This window comes from Callospermophilus lateralis, chromosome 11 (genome assembly GCF_048772815.1).
Source record: "Callospermophilus lateralis isolate mCalLat2 chromosome 11, mCalLat2.hap1, whole genome shotgun sequence".
NCBI lineage: Eukaryota > Metazoa > Chordata > Mammalia > Rodentia > Sciuridae > Callospermophilus > Callospermophilus lateralis.
In genome coordinates, this window is record NC_135315.1 from 88,982,347 (window position 1) to 88,998,921 (window position 16,575).

General features: G+C 42.4%; 2 pseudogenes; both read left to right on the forward strand.

Annotated features, from left to right (window-relative positions):
- Nucleotides 1–10,611: 10,611 nt before the first annotated feature.
- Nucleotides 10,612–11,384, forward strand: LOC143385876 (cadherin-23 pseudogene; annotated as a pseudogene).
- Nucleotides 11,385–15,061: 3,677 nt separating this feature from the next.
- The window catches only part of LOC143410661 (histone-lysine N-methyltransferase SMYD3-like), a 100,125-nt pseudogene continuing 98,611 nt past the window's right edge, over nt 15,062–16,575 (forward strand).

The following is a 16,575-nucleotide window of genomic DNA, read 5'->3' on the forward strand; positions in this document are numbered from 1 at the left end:
CATATGACCAGTCCCAAGCTGCACTGCAGTCTAGAAGAAAGGTCAGGACATACTGAAGTCTCTGGATTCCTTGGGGGAGAGACTGAGGTCACAAGAAGCACTTCCCCAACTACAGTCATCTTCAGGTTTTCGTTACCTCCTGTATCATCATCTGCTGTATATTTTCTTTAAGCCTGATCAGTTTGTCCTTAAATTACTTTGATTTAAATGGAAACATTCTATCTCTACCATACTAGAAAACCCGTGTCCTTTGTCACAGACAGAGAGTTAATCCTGTTAATCTTGAAACAAAAGGGAAGTTAGATTCTTGCTGGACAGTATCCCTACCGGAGGCCCTGAATTTGAGACTTGTTCTCTCTGTTATAAGAAATATTAGCAAGAAAGGTGCTAAAACTCTCCCAGACCCACACCAGCTAATGAAAAGTGCTGAAGGAAATAAATGTCCAAGATTGCCAGAAATACAGGTTTAGGGCACTGTTTTCAGTCTTGTTCTGAGCTATAGAATCTTTTGTTCAACTGAAATCTTTCCAATAATAACAACTTACTGATGATGCTGATGATAAACCATCAGTGGTATTAGGATATGCCAGACATTCAAATATAACTAAAGTCAGAAATTAAAACCTATTAAGTTATATACTCCTCATAATGAACTTGTGAGGCACAAAGAGGTTGAGCAATCTGCCCCAGTCTCCCTGCTAGTAATAAACAGCCAGGTTTTGATCCCTGGTTTGTGACCCCAGAGTCTCTGTTATTAATGACCTGCCTCTGGATATCTCAGTGACTCTGTGACAGTCAGAAGAAATGTCCAAAGAATTGCCACAGTGGAAATGGCATCAAGGAGCTGAAGTCTGCCTCTGACCCTCTCCTGAAAGGGCTCTGCAAAGCACAGTTGGAAATGAATGGCAGAAAAAGAGCAAATGCAGCCACCATAGGGCTTGATTTAATTACCTGGAGATTATTCATTATTTTACTTCTTGGCTTATCACTTCCTTTAAGATAATCGCATTTAACTGTCTTCTTGTTTTACTTGGCTGATGATATTGTATAATAAACATGGTCACAGTGCCATAATCTCTTTGAAGTTAAGAACATTTTTCACATTTCTTGAATAGAAATAACCAATGAGGTCAGCTGACAACCAGAGCATACTACATATTTATGGAATGTCTCTAAAATTCATGCAATGATGACCAGATTATTTCCACTGTGTTAATATGCCTTGTTAATTTTCATTCTTACTACTAGTCTATAGGACATACCAATAGTTCATAGTGGAAAAAAAGGAAAGCATAACATAAAAAATTGGAGTTTTTTCATGTTAATCATAAATTATTTTGTAAATTATTAGATAGAAAAGAATACCCTGTAAATATAGAAATGTGAAGGCATGCTACATATTTTACAGTTACACTTTATTGCATTTTGTTAAGTGGTCAGAGGGTTTTTAGAAGGCAAAGAAGATCCCAAATTAAATTATTATTATTAAACCCCATAAGCCTCATATTGAGTTTAGATTTTTCCTAAAATTTTTGATAAATTAAATAATACGCAGTAGATAAGCATTAGACATCATTTGATATATTTAAAATGGTTTCCTTACACATCTGTAAGCACAATCTAAGACTTGAAATGACTTAAATGCATTTTCCCTTCACTTAAATGTTTTATTTTAAATTTATTTTTTAAGAAATCTAATTAATGATAGCTACAGAGCAATAATAGATAATATAGAAATGCCTTTAGAGGTGTTTTTATATATTAAAAAAACTCTTACCACTCTAAATTTATTTTATTGCTAAAATATATTTTATTTTGAATCTAATAGAGGTTTTGGTGAACAAAATAACAATGTAGATATGAACCTAAATTTCTAATAGTAGAAGAAATTTTAAATGTAAGAAACCAAAGCAAAAAGGAGATTAATAATATAGACTCAAACTACAATGGACACTTGAGAAGAAAATTGAATCATTGTCCTTTGCTCTGCAAGCAGAAAGGGCATTTACTACAGAGGAAGGGACCAGTAAGAAGATTCTCTTTACAGGATAATGCTGTTATGTTATGCTTTCATTGAATGAACTTACAGTTTGTATTATATAATTGTTCTTGAAATGTTTCCAAATGTATGTAATCATCAGCCATGTGATGGCAGGGTTCTAACTTGAATTTTACAATCAATGGTGAATGCCATGCAAATGTGATCTACTCAGGCACCTCCTATAACTTAAAACAGATAAGAAACTGACCATGAGCTAGCAATAAATTCATCAAAGCCTAAACTATACTCACAACATCCCCAACCTTATCTCACAGTAATTGGTAATTACTACGTACTTGAAAGATGGAAAATCTCTCTCAACAGAATTTGCTGCCCCTGCCCAGAGCAATCAGTAGTAATGACCAGCCAAGGAACAAAGCCAGAGTGGAACATATTCCTTTGCTGTGACACACATCTCTCTTTTATGGGAGAAATGTGAAAAATGCTTCCTAAAGGAAGAACTTTGCAAAGCCATTTTTTTTCCATCAGCTTTTTATTACTCATAGACCCCCCAGAAGACAAAAAAATTATCTCTACTTTCCAGATTTAAATTTGGTAAAATCTGGTGATGTTAATTACATAAACAAGAGGAGAAATGAGGTAGAAAATGTAAGAAATCAAGAGTGTCCTGGGAAAATGATGCTAAATGTTTCCTCCTCATGGTGTCTCCCCCAGATGCCCCACTGTATCAAATCACCCTCCACCTATAACATTTCCTGTGTTCTTTCCACATTTGTCTCCCTAGACCTTACTGCTCTATAACACACTATACATTTTATATCTTATCTTTTTTATTGCCTTGTTTATTCCCTGCAATGAGATGTGTTCCACAAGAAAGGGTTTGGGGTTGTTTTGTTCACTGCCAGTGGATAATGGATGATGCCTACCTTTATTTACCAATATAGTTCCAAGATATAGTCCAAAAGTCTGCCAACTTTTGTGGTAAGGTGTAACACATTAGATATTTTAGGCTTTGCAAACCCTACAATCTCTATTGCAGCTACTTAACTCTGACAAAGGGGGACAAGAACAGCCATGAAATGAATGGGCATTGCTGTGTTCCAACAAAACTTTTTGTATAATTAGCCAGAATGTTAGATGTGGCCGAAGATCATTGTTGCCAAGCCTGATCCAGATCATGCCTTGCCTATCATGAATGAATGTAATAACACCAAACTGATCAGCTCTTTCATTTATCACTCTGGGACAAAGCAGACACTTGCAAAAGACAATGATTACCAGTTGTTTGAAGGAAACAGGTATTAAATGATTTTAAAAGCAGAGTGGGTGAGTAAAACATGTAATTGTCCAGGCTGGTTAGGGCTAATCTCCTTGCACATGAGCCAACCGCCTGTCATGAGTTGGCCTGGTTCTTTTCAGATAAGCATATCTATTTGCATCTATCATATGAATATGAAGAAACCAGAACAATTAATTTGATTCTGCTATGATTGGGAATATATTTGTACAGACGTAAAGGGACGAGAAGTCAAAATACTCAGCATCCCACCTTCGGAAGAGCCTCAAAATGTAAGAACCACCTGAAAACATCTGAAAAATACAGATTATTGGGCCTCACTTTTGGGCTTTTGAGGGTTAGAGCCCAAGAATATGGCTATATTTTTTTAAACACATCCAATTTTGAGACCAACTCCTATGTCCTGAGTGAATGACCCATCTCTCCCCTAAGAAAGACTGAGAAGAAACTAAATCTAGTTCAGAAGGTTCAAATGAAGAAATTATAGCAAAAGGATAATTAACAAAGGGGCAGGTAGCTGAAAGAAGGGAGGTGGATGCACTTAGACAGCAACAGCAGGAAGCCTTGGCATCCCTAGGTCTCAAAGGTTGAAGGGATGCTGTGGTAATATGAGAGCTCAGTGAGGGCTGAAGGCAGCCTCTGCAACTGCAATGCTTGATCAGGGAGAAGAAAAAGAGAGCTCCAACTTTCTTCTACTCCAATTCTCTGATTTTCTACCTGACCACCACATGAGTCAAGCCCATATCCAATCTAGGAATAAGGGAGCATGGGCAGTGCAGTCTGTAGGTCAGAAAGGGGCAGAAACTGTATGACCAAGGTAGGAAGGGGCAATGAGAGTATAGAAGGAGTAATCAAAACATCCATTAATGAAGACACAGAAACAATCATCCCAGCTATTGAGGACTGTTATGGTTTAGATGTGAGGTGTCCCCAAAAGTGCATGTGGAAGACAATGCAAAGATTTTCATAGGTGAAGTGATAGATCAGATTATGAAAGTCATGACCTAATTAGTGGATTAATCCTCTGATATAGATTAACAGGCTAGTAAATGTAGACAAGTAGGATGTGGCAGGAGGAGATGGGTCACTTGGAGTGGGTGTTTTGGGTTTGATAGTGGAGTTCTCTTCCTATCCCTGCTTCTTATTGCCATATACTGAGCAGCTTTCCTCTACCATGCCCATCTGCCATGATGTTCTACTTTACCTTGGGCCCAGAGCTATGGAGTTGGCTTATGAACTGAGGTTTCTGAAACCATGATCCTAAATAAACTTTTCCTCCTCTATATTGTTCTTGTCAGGTCTTTTAGTCACAGATATGAAAATTCAGTTTAAAACAAGCACAAATGTAGAACTTCAAGTAGAACTTACTTAGTACATTACATAAAAGACCACAACTATCAGGTTGTGAGGGCACAACCCTACCAAAGGTCCTATTCCAAGGCAAAACGCTGTTTTGATTGATGTCATGGTCTTTTCCAGGGGCAGCTTTTCAACTCAGGTCACCATCCTCAAAAAACAGAACTAGCATTACCCCTAGAGTCAGCAATAAATGGAAACAGTGCCTTTAATTTCAAATTATAAAGTAACACACACTGATGAATAATCAGTGCATGATTAGTAAATTCAGGACCTCAATGTGCAATAGAAGAATCAATCCATTATCTGATCAACATAATTCTTTCATCCCAGAAACTTTAAAAACAACCCAGTAAAATTACTGCCCCTTAGTAAAGCCTTTTGAATTTCATATGCATTTAATTAGGTAACTGCTAGCTCAAGGACGAGAACTATGACAAATAGTTGTTTTAAAATTAGAATACACTGTTCAGTGAGCAGTATTGATGGTTCCCATACCTACTTATACAGGAGTTTTCCTACTTTTTTTTAAAGTTTAGCTAACCATTTTAACATTTAATGAAGATTTTGTGTGTGTGTGTGTGCGGCTAATATTTTCTAGCTGGGGATTCCAAGCATTTGCTCTTCAAAATAGTCCAAGAGCAGCCTCTTCTTGTGCAGAAAATATCTTGTTCCTGATACTTGGCTTTGATGATCTCCTCACCACTAGAGTTCTAACAAGACTACCTTTAATAAAAAAAATATATATATAAGCAAGTATTGATCATGGAGCAACGTGGCTACTAATCGTTAATAATCTTTTACCTTGACCTACAGTCATGGTCCCAGCCCAGCTGCTCGGGGCCACAGACCTCCCTTTATTTTTAACTGGACTCAGGGAGCTGGTTAGGTAGGTAACTCACAATAGAAAGCACAGTACCTTAACACCACTGCTATTCTACCTACATCTGTGTCTTTCCTCCTTAAGAGGTCTCCAAGCAAAGAGGGGTGATAAGAACAAAAGGAGCCATTTCCAGTTGCTCTACCCTGTCTTAGCTATGTGGCACCTTCTCGGAAGTCCCTTGCCTCTACACACATACACAGTTTAAGTAACTCAAAGGACTAGATAGATTCACACTTTGTAATACTAGCCAACAATATACATGCATGCTTATATTTCTACAACACTACAAAATATTTGCATCATATATGTTAAATAAATGCACCTACCATAAACATGTACAAATGGAAAAGATCCAAATTTAAAATCTATCATTCCCTATTTTTAAGTAATAACAAAGCTGAATGTGGCAAGCTAACAGATATTCATTCTGATGACCTGATCAATACATTTAGCAAATCTGGCTGTAGACTACAGCAATGAAATAGTCCCCAACCTCTTGGTCTTCTTGATCACTCACTCTGTGCTTTACAAACAGTTGGGCTCCCAGGTTTCCCAGAGATTCTAAGCACATCCTGACACTGCAAGAATTCCAGACAATTGGTTCCCTGAGGTTCAAGACAGCAATGCTCAATCAGGATTCAAATGGGTCATAAACCCTTCATGTATCTCTCTCAAGTGGGTGGTGATGTCTCCCTAGGGCTGCTCATCATTTGCCACTACAATCAAGAATTTGACATTACAGACAGACACCCAGTTGCATCTACCACAACCAGTGGAGAGAACCAGTGGTATAAAAAAGTCCAAAGAGAAAAATTAGACTTGCAGGTATACCTGCCAAGTACATACCTCATTTCTATATGTACCATTTCAGGACACCCACAAACCTCAGTACCTGTTTATCGACCATGATTGCACCATCCAAATTGCTTTGGGATCATCTATATCAAAGGCCCTAAAACACCAAGCCCACTGCTAGGGATTTATCCTAAGGAAATAATTGGACAAGTGCCTAAGAGATGTATGAACAAGGTTGTTTGCTGTTGTGTTCTTACAGGAGCAGAAGATTGGAAATGCATCAATCTCAGTTTGGGTGGCCTCAGAGCAGGATAGCAAAGTCTTATTTACACCTGTTACAATTACATCTTGCCACCTAATGCCAGAGGCAGACTATATATGGCTTTAAGCTAAAGGAACATCATAGTCCAGAATGCCTTGAAAAACAGAAAGGCAATATTATATATATTTTAAATCAGAAGTCCCATGCATAGTCTGTTCACTTCCCTCCGTTGTTTGAAAGGCAGTCCAACCTCAGTTTCTCTAGTGCAGATTGGCTACAAGCTCTTCTTGTTCAAATTTTTTTGTAGGCTTTCTACTTCCAACAGGATCCTCTGAATATTTCAGTGTGGACCTGCAGGCCCTAGATGATCTTAGATTCATCTCACCTACGACTGCTCCCTCTCACTCATACAGGGCTCTGGCCACACTGAAGTCCATTAAGTGCTCTCACCTCCAGGCCTCTGCACACAGTGTTCATTCATTCCTCCTGGAATGCTCTCCCTCACTATCCCATCAGCTTAGCTCCCTGCTACTTGCCTTGCCTCTCTCTGAGGTCTTGCCTGATTGATCTCCCATTCTTCCCATGAGTAGCTAAAGGGACCCTTCCTGCCACTTGTTCCTAAATGCCAAATTCCATGTTTCTTGGTAGTTCACACATGATTCTCTAACTCCTATTTTCTTATCTATCTTCCCCACCAAACTGTTAAGTGCCTGGAGGTCAGGGACTGTGCCTCATTCATCTTTTACATAATATAGAATTGTATTGTAGGCAATTCACGAACTCTACCCCATGCCTGTTCTGGGTTGGTGGGACTTGAGAGTTTCTTTTTTTTCTTTCTTTCTTTTTTAAACTCTTAATTCTGTTGCCAGAGTCTTTGGCCATAGGCCTCACTCTTGGGTCCTAATCAACCAGGCCTGGCCACTCACCCCTTACCCCAAACAGAAAAGGTAATGGTGAGGAGCCATACAAAGACTTCTAATTTATATGGCCACACTGGGAAGGCAAGTGAGATCCAGTTTCTCAGCCTGTTTTCCAGGGTGCTGACATAAACTGTACAATTGAACAGAAAAAGAATTGGAGCAGGGGTCAAGAGATAGGCATAATTAAGCAATTTTAGTCAAACTGTGGTCTGGTTGATTATTTCATCAATTCTGGTTCTATAAGCTGCCTCCAAAGAAGTCCTTATTGCTTGAGGGCTTGATTTCTAATTATGCCTGGGATGTTTATCTATCAGCTCTGTGAAACAGGAAGAGGGCAATTCAATTCCCATGAGATGATCACTTCTGTGTATGGGGGTGTGGGGAGGCAGTCTCACCATGGAGTGATTTTCCTATAAGGTTCTGCTGTGTTGGGCAAAAATTGGAGAATTCCTAGGTACCATTCCAGGGGTTGGCAACAGGATGCAGAAAATCTTATCTTTGGTCTTGGAGGAAGACAAGATATAATTAGGTAATTTAGGGCTAATAAAATATTGAATTATCAGTTTTTAGTTGAACATTCCTTTAAAAAAGATTAACCTGTCTATGTAAAAGTTGGGCAGGCATGTGACCCAGAGTTAAAGTAATAAAGGAGATATACAAAATGCAGGCAGAGATTTATTCTGCTTTCATTTACCCACTGGTCATCTTCAGGCCTAAGTAAAGAGTCACTGCTTTCTGCAAAAGCAGCTTCTGTAAGTCCCTGCTTTTATAATTTCTTATTATAGAAATATACACCACCGACTCCTTTAGAAAGTGTTCTCTGAGATCTATAGCTCATGATCAACTCACATTATTAAGGCCAATTTTCCCAAATGCACCTCCTCACTGGTTCTGTATCTTTTGCACACAAAACTGAGGGCTTATCCAACAAGAGAGATTCAGAGTAGGAAAAAATACTAACAGATCTTTTTTCCCCCTAATTTGTTGACTAAATGCTACCTTAGGAGGCCTGTCCTGCTATTAAACCCATTTTGGAGATGACAAGACAGCCTGATAGAGGTTAAGATCACCTACCATCTCAGAGGTACTAAATGGTACAACCAGAATTTGAACCTAGACAACATGGTCTTTAAATACCAAGCCATGCTTTTCAACCTTACAGAGATAACCAGAGGTATCTGGGCCTAGGTAAAGGAGATGGGTTAGATATAGTATCTGCAATGGAGAAAAATCTGTGTGATTGGGTTTTTTATCATTATTGTAGTTTTTACTACAACACTGGGGACTGAACCCAGGGCATCATGCATGCTAGATCAGTAGTCCACCACTAAGCCACCCCTCCACCTAAAATTTGAGCATATGGAATCATATGCTTAAAATCTCAATCAGAAACAAAACTGATTGTGATTGAGCTAAGTGTCAAATGGAATCACTGAAACAGAATCTGATACAGCTGATGGGGACAAACCAACTAAACAGTTGGATCTTTCTCCTCCCCAAAGGGCTGCCCAAGCTGGGGACTGGTGTTGACAATCACATTACTTCTGAATCTCACTTAAACAGGCAGAGACTATGGAAACCTCTGTGAGGCTGGAGTGACAGTCAAATCACTGATGGATAGTTTCTCCTCTCAATGTTATCATTCTGGGTCATTCCCAGGTTTGAAAAGGCCGCTTGTTTCAGAAGAAGCAGCATTTTTAACAGAATGAGGCTTTGCATATGTCCTACTGTACCTTCTGAGCCACCCCTCAACTCCCTCCACTCCTAATGCAATGAGGAATTTGCTCTAAAAAAAGACAGAAATAAAGTTAGAAACATAGAGATGTTATCACAGCCAACTCAGAAGAATATTTTTACCCTCCCTTATCTCAAAACCTGGCTTGGCCGCCATTATGTCTGCTCTAAGGAATCACTTAACAAAAGACTTTAAAAACTTCAAGAACAATTTATTTAAAGAAAATTCCATTTCAAGAATCCTATGACTATATTCTAAGGTAATAAAATTTAAATGAGAATAAAGAACAAGCTAATAAACTGAATTGAAGACTGCATTTCAATAACAAGGTTTAGGAGTCATTTACTAGCCCACGTATCTCACTCTCATGACTTTTTTGATTTAAAATTAATTTGATTTAAAATCAATTTAATTGTACTCTTGCTCTCCCATGTGTCAACCGGGGAAACAAAAGTATTATTTGAAAAATAAACCATTCAGTTATTTCCCAAAGAAATCATAGATCCTTTGCCTCTAATGGAGTCCAAGTAGAAGATACAATTGGTTTATACTACAAAATTTTAAAAGGAATCTTACAGAAATAGCTAGGATGTTAAAACCTAAAAGACATATTTGAACTTTGGTATGTTCCCCACCCCCAACCAAGCTTCTTATAAGAGTTCTACAAATGGTGGCTCTGGAGAGAGGGGCGCGGGCGGCTGGCGCGATGCGTGGCCAGAGAACGCGTCCGACGGCTGCCGGGCGCTGAGCCGGCGGGGCTGGGCGGCCGGCCCCGGGAATGGAGTGCGGGGGTGCAGAGCCTCGGGACATTCAGTGTGCGCCTAGTCCGAGTCCGCGGCGCGCCTGAAGTTGCAACCGGCGAGCGGCGAGCGGGCGGCCCGAGTGACCGGAGAGCGGCCGGCGCACCGTGGATGAGCCTTCGTGCCGGCGGCGAGACGCGGCGGTGGCCAGGGCCCGAGCAGGCGGCCCGCGGGGGCCGATCCGGCGGAGAGGAGAGCCCGAGGCGCGGCGGGGCGCAGCTCCATTCACGCACACGGTACCCAGAGTCGCTCACCGCCCCTTCCCTCCCTGCTTCCCTCCCTTCCTCGCGCTGTTCGCCAGCCGAGCGGCAGGAAAGTTGGATTGCGGGGTTGAGACCTCAGCGGCCAAGCCACTTGTTCCCGTCGCGGCCATCACCCGCGGCGGGCGCCCGGGGCCTCCTGCCCGATGCCCCTGGCCCAGGCCCTGCGCCTCGCTCCGAGCCCACGGACTGACACGCGTCAACTTTAATTCCCGGGAACTCTAATTCCCTCCGCCTTGGCCTTGGGAGGACACGCACCCACTCCCCACCCTTGTTCCGGGACCGCGAGTATTCAGAAGCCATGCGGTGCCAGGTTGGTACCGGCTGCCCTGTGCTCTGGCTTGTCCTGCTGGTCTCTGGATGCTGGGGTCAGGTGAACCGGCTGCCCTTCTTCACCAACCACTTCTTTGACACGTACCTGCTGATCAGCGAGGACACGCCTGTGGGTTCCTCCGTGACCCAGTTGCTGGCCAGGGACATGGACAACGACCCTCTGGTGTTCAGTGTGTCCGGGGAGGAGGCCTCCCGCTTCTTTGCCGTGGAGCCTGACACTGGCGTGGTGTGGCTCCTACAGCCTCTGGACAGAGAGACCAAGTCTGAGTTCACGGTGGAGTTCTCCGTCAGCGACCACCAGGGGGTGATCACACGGAAAGTAACATCCAGGTGGGGGACGTGAATGACAACGCACCCACCTTTCACAACCAGCCCTACAGCGTGCGCATCCCTGAGAACACACCGGTGGGGACGCCCATCTTCATCGTGAACGCCACGGACCCCGACCTGGGCGCCGGCGGCAGCGTCCTCTACTCCTTCCAGCCTCCCTCCCAGTTCTTCGCCATCGACAGCGCCCGTGGCATCGTCACCGTCACCCGGGAGCTGGACTAGGAGGTCACGCAGGCCTACCAGCTCACCGTCAACGCCACGGATCAAGACAAGACCAGGCCTCTGTCCACCCTGGCCAACCTGGCCATCATCATCACGGACGTCCAGGACATGGACCCCATCTTCATCAACCTGCCTTATAGCACCAACATCTATGAGCATTCTCCTCCGGTTTGCAACAGAGACTCCTGACTTTGTGCCATGTCACAAGTCACTGGCACCAGCCAACCTGTGGATTGACTGCCCTGGGACCATGTATCCACCTCTGGCCCAAACAGCCATAAGTGGGAGTCTCAGAGAATGAAACAGGCCACTGTCCACTCTGCAGGGGTCATGGCTGGGGTAGCTGTGGCCAAGTGACAATGACAGGCATCCCTAGAGTGGTCGCCTCCATGCCTCTATGCTAGCTAGAAGGAAGCCTCCACCGTGGGCTGATAGAGGACAGTGAGGTGCCTCCTCGGGCAGTGAGGCCTGGACATGCAGCTTGGGGAACAGCATTGGTTCCTGCAGAGCTGGGGACAGAACCCAGGGCCTCAACCCATGCTAGGCAAGTGCTCTGTCACAGAGCTGCAGCCCCAGCCCTGACCCTTCTTTTGAGAGAAACCTGTGTGTTGGGAGGACGGTCTCACAGTTGTGAGGGCAGGGCAGCCTCCCGCCAGAGGCCAGTGGGTGTTTGGGCCCTGCCCATCTGCACAGGCTGGATGCCCGGACTGGGTGCAGACCACGCTCCTAGGTCATCGCATGCCAGGGCAGCCTGACGCCCAGCTTGGACACCATAGCTGTCCTGACCACTGGCCAGGGACACGGAGCTGGCACTGGGCCCCTGTCTTCTTGGCCAGGTGTGAAGCAGAAGCTCTAACAAGCAGGATGCTCTCTAGCCTGCTGCAACGGGTATTTGCAGCTGCTTGGAGGGCAGGGAAGGGCACCTCGGGTCGCCACCCTTCTCTTTCCTGGCTTCTGTGCACAGTGGGAGCCCCGGCCTTGGAGACTGAAGGGTGCCCCTGCTCAGCTCCCCACTTCCCAGGACCCCTTACTTTCTCCTCCTTGCCAGGCCCTCATCTCAGTCTCAGGTCGGACCTGACTGCTGTTTGCTCCTATCTGCCCCCAGCCCCCGGGGTTGTCCTTCTGAGTGCTCAGGGCTCTGGAGCAACTGGCCCAGACTCTGCTTCCTGGCTGGCTGGGACCGTAGGTCAGCAGAGATGGAGTCAGCTGTGTGCATGGACATAGTGGGAAGTATCTATGGAAGGGCTGGATGAAGAAGTGACCATCCCATCACATCCTGTCCTGCAGCCTCACCCCTGGTGATGGTGTGAGCTTCCTATGAGACCCTTCGGCTTGTCTTTTGTTCAAGACCACCTTCCGCTGTTACAGGTTTTATTTTCAGACCTGCATTCACTCACTCCATGCTTCTTTCTTCCGTGCCTTCATCCGTCACCAGCCCTATGTGCAGGGGCCTGTGCCAAGCCACACCCTCTTCTCTCCAGAGGCTTCCACGGGCTCCTACTAGTGATCCCTCGGTCGGAGCAAAACCAGATGCTTGCCCACCTGAGCCCCTGCTCGCACCTTGGCTGGGTTTCTTGTATCTGATGTGACTTGCTTGTCTCCTGCATCTCTTCGGGCTCAGAGACCTTGCTACCTGTGCCAGGCCAGGGTCGTCCCTTTGCAAGGCCAATGTCTGGGGAGCTGCTGAACCCCTGTTCGGAGGGTATGAGCTCCTCCATGTGGGTACTGACCAGGCTGGGGGTGAAGGGAGGCAAACCAGGCAGTGAGTGGGGGTTGGGCCTCTTCTGGGGGCGCTGCTGGGGTCCCCCTTCCACGGAATCACACTTCACATCCACGGCCTGTCCTTTCCTCCTGACTCCACACTTGGAAGGAGCCCCGTTTCCGGTCTGCACATGGCCCTCTCCCGCAGGCCTCCTCCTGCACACTCCAGGCCTGATTTTTCCAGGCCTCTAATCAGTTTCCGTGCCTTGGTCTGGGTTCTCCATGTCCCTTTACAGTGTGGCACTCTGATTTGATGCAGTTGTTCCCTGCTGGCCCCGGGAGCCTCCTGGGCCGCAGGACCCAGGCATCCTCCTTCCGGGCCTTGCCCCACGGCTCCCGGGCCTCCGCCCAGACCCTTCCCCACTCCCCCTGGTTCTCCTCTTTATCTGCGGCTCCCAGCATGTACACCTCCCTCTATCAGTGTATCGGGCAGGCATGCCTCATCTAAAGTGTATATATTACCTAATAAAATCCTTCTTATTTGGGAAAAAAAAGAGTTCTACAAAAAAAGAATTATAGGAAATTTTAAAATAAAAATATAATAGTACACAACATATTTCTTAATTTCCTAGAGAATTATATAGTTCCAGAATACATGCACTTCTATATACAACATCTTCTATCAGATTGATTCTCTATATAATTTTTAGCAATTATATACACACCCTGAGCCAATCTTAAGTATTTACAATGAGTTTGTCTTGGAGCTACACTTATAATCCATCCATCTGACCAACAGTTACTGAGTCCCAACTCTTCAAGGTTCTATTATTTATATTCAAGGAAAAAGGAGGCTCAAAGAGATTTTGAAAGGAAAAAAATTCAGGACGCAAATATCTGGTGATAAATTAAAATCTCTGGAGAGTCTACTTTACAATGGAAGTTTATACAACTCCCAAAACAGTTAGTAAGCTTTATCTGAATTTCAGTGCATATTAAAATTGACTTTCTTATAATAACTATGAATAAATTAAGCCAGTTGACTATGATGAACATAAAAATGCCTGGGTGCATTTTTTGGCCTATATTCAAGAAACTCTGTGATTGCAATATGTAAAGAACAAAATTTCAAAAATTCCTTTCTAACCGCTGTAAAAATAGTCCCATACAATGTGCCTGCACAAAACCTGCCTTTTTAAAAAACTTGTATTTAACTGACAGAATTATGAGACAGTGGAATAAAACCACACTTAAAAGACCATCTAAAATACTAGCTTAAGTTATTCAGGAGAGATTATTTTTCAAGAATAAAACAAGGTTGTTCACATAGGTAATATGTGGCTTGTAATGGGGAAAAAAGTAGTTCCCAAGAAAATAGTCAATTTTATGGCTTAAGTGTTCAAATAGACACAAAAGGCCAAATCCATAAACTTAGGTTTGAAATGTTTCAGAATTTGTCACAACTTAAGAAAAACTTGAATTGTACCAAAAGTGTCCAGAGAAATTTTGAGCCATAAATATATTCTTAGGAACAGGCTTATATTAATTGTATCTCTTCTTCCTTCTTGATGAGTTTCAGACCAAATTTAGTTGATGACAGACTAAAGAGTCAATAAACTGACGATCTCAGCTGAACATTGGATAATTCCTCATTTGACTTTTGGCAAACAACCCTCACAGGTTCCAACATGATTCCCTATGCCTTAATAAGCATCTACAATTTGTTCTGTCCAATAAGGCCATTAGCAACATGTCATTAAGCACTCGATATACAACTGGTCTAATTTGTGTACTGAAAATGTAAAATATACCCTGGAGTCCAAAGACTTCTCACAAAGTACAAAACATCTTATTTTTAATTGTCCACCTTTTAAAATATATCAAATATATTGAATAAACTAAAAGTAATTTTACCTGTTTTTTTTTTAGTATTTTTTAATGTGTTTATGGAAACCTTTGAAATTACATTTGTGACTTGTATTAAGTTTGTTTTATTTGATAGCACTGGTGTAGAAGTTTTAAAGATTCTTGCAGTTCTGGCTAAGAATTTTTCAAAATATGATAAATCACTAATTATATTTGTTCTGATGAAATATGCACATTTTAATACAATGTATTCTGAATGGTCTGACAAAAAACATGAAAAACCTGCACTTTCTATCATAATGATTGTTTTTCAGATAACACCAGCTGTTGGCCTGTACAAGCAGGAGACTGTTTTTCCACAAGTACTAGTATTCAATCATGATAGAAAGCAATTCTCCCTGGGCTTTCCGCACATGCTTTACATCAGCAGCAACCTGCACCTTCATATGTTCTATGAATTTGGAACCAAGTCAGGCTGCTTCCTGCCTGGCTGCTTTTCCACTTCTCTCTCAATATGGAAAATTGAAAGCGCTTGTGTTTGGCTGATGCAGAAGCCAATGAATCTGTCTAGGCTGGTACAAAGCTCTGACCCCAAGAAAGTTTCAGGCAGGTTAGTGCCATTTCTGGTCATTTGCAGTTACAAAGGAGATAAGAAGGAGTTAGCCTCAAAAAATGGTTAAGAGTCAACTGTTAAAGAACATTTTCTCCCTAACACTTGAAAGTAGCTTAAAATCTCCACAGAAATTTCAAGATCCCACTTATCACATTTTTGTGCTCAAGAAATACCTCAGCTACCAAAACCTAACTATATGGGTGCAGTCCAATATGGTAGCCACCAATCACACACAGCTATTTCAATTGAAATTAAATCAACATCAATTAAATTTAGAAATTCAGTACTTTAGTCTCAATGACTACATGTGGCTGGTGGCATAGTAGATCCATCATGGCAGAAAGTTCTGCTGGAAAACCCTGAATGATAACAATATGCAGTAAGTTAGCAATCCAAAAAGAATAGAGAAGTGAACAGAACAGAGAAAAGCAACACATGAGTAGAATGCAGATTAAGACTACTTCAAAGGGGGAAACACATCACATAATGTAGTTACATTATACGGATCCAAAAACAAAAGGAAATTTTCATTGTTATATTGGTCAGTTCATCTGTTTTGCTTGGGGATGTAGACAGAGAGAAAGTGAAATTCTGAAGATATATTTTTCATGCATGTCCTAGTTTCATACATGCAACCACCACACACAAACTAAAAGACAAGAATTTATTCCTGATAAGTAAATATTTTGCTTTTCTAGAAGAGGGCATTAGAGCTGCACATTTATTCCTGAACTAAGTTCACGAGTGAGACAAAGATTTTTTTCTCCTTAATGTAACAAGTCATGGTACTCTACATTGGAGAATAAAAACTTTATTAAAGTGAAAATCAGATTATATATTTTGTCATTTTTTTGGGGGGTAGGAAGGTCACCCACTGGAAGAGATGACACTGAAAATTGTCAAATAATTGTTAAAAGTTTTTCTATAGAAGTGAAAAGACTGGGTTTTATGGCTTCATTACTTTCTAGTTAGATGAAGATGAGTTCTGCCTCAGTCTCATATTCAAACTTTAAGTGAGATATTGCTGAACACAATTTCTGACTAAGAGAATGATTAATAGATACTATCCTCTTTTGCTACTAATTTTTTAAAAACTTTATTTTTTTAGTTGTTGATAGAACTTTATTTTTATTTATTTATATGTGGTGCTGAAAATTGGAACCAGTGCCTCACACATGCTAGGCAAGTGCTCTACCACTG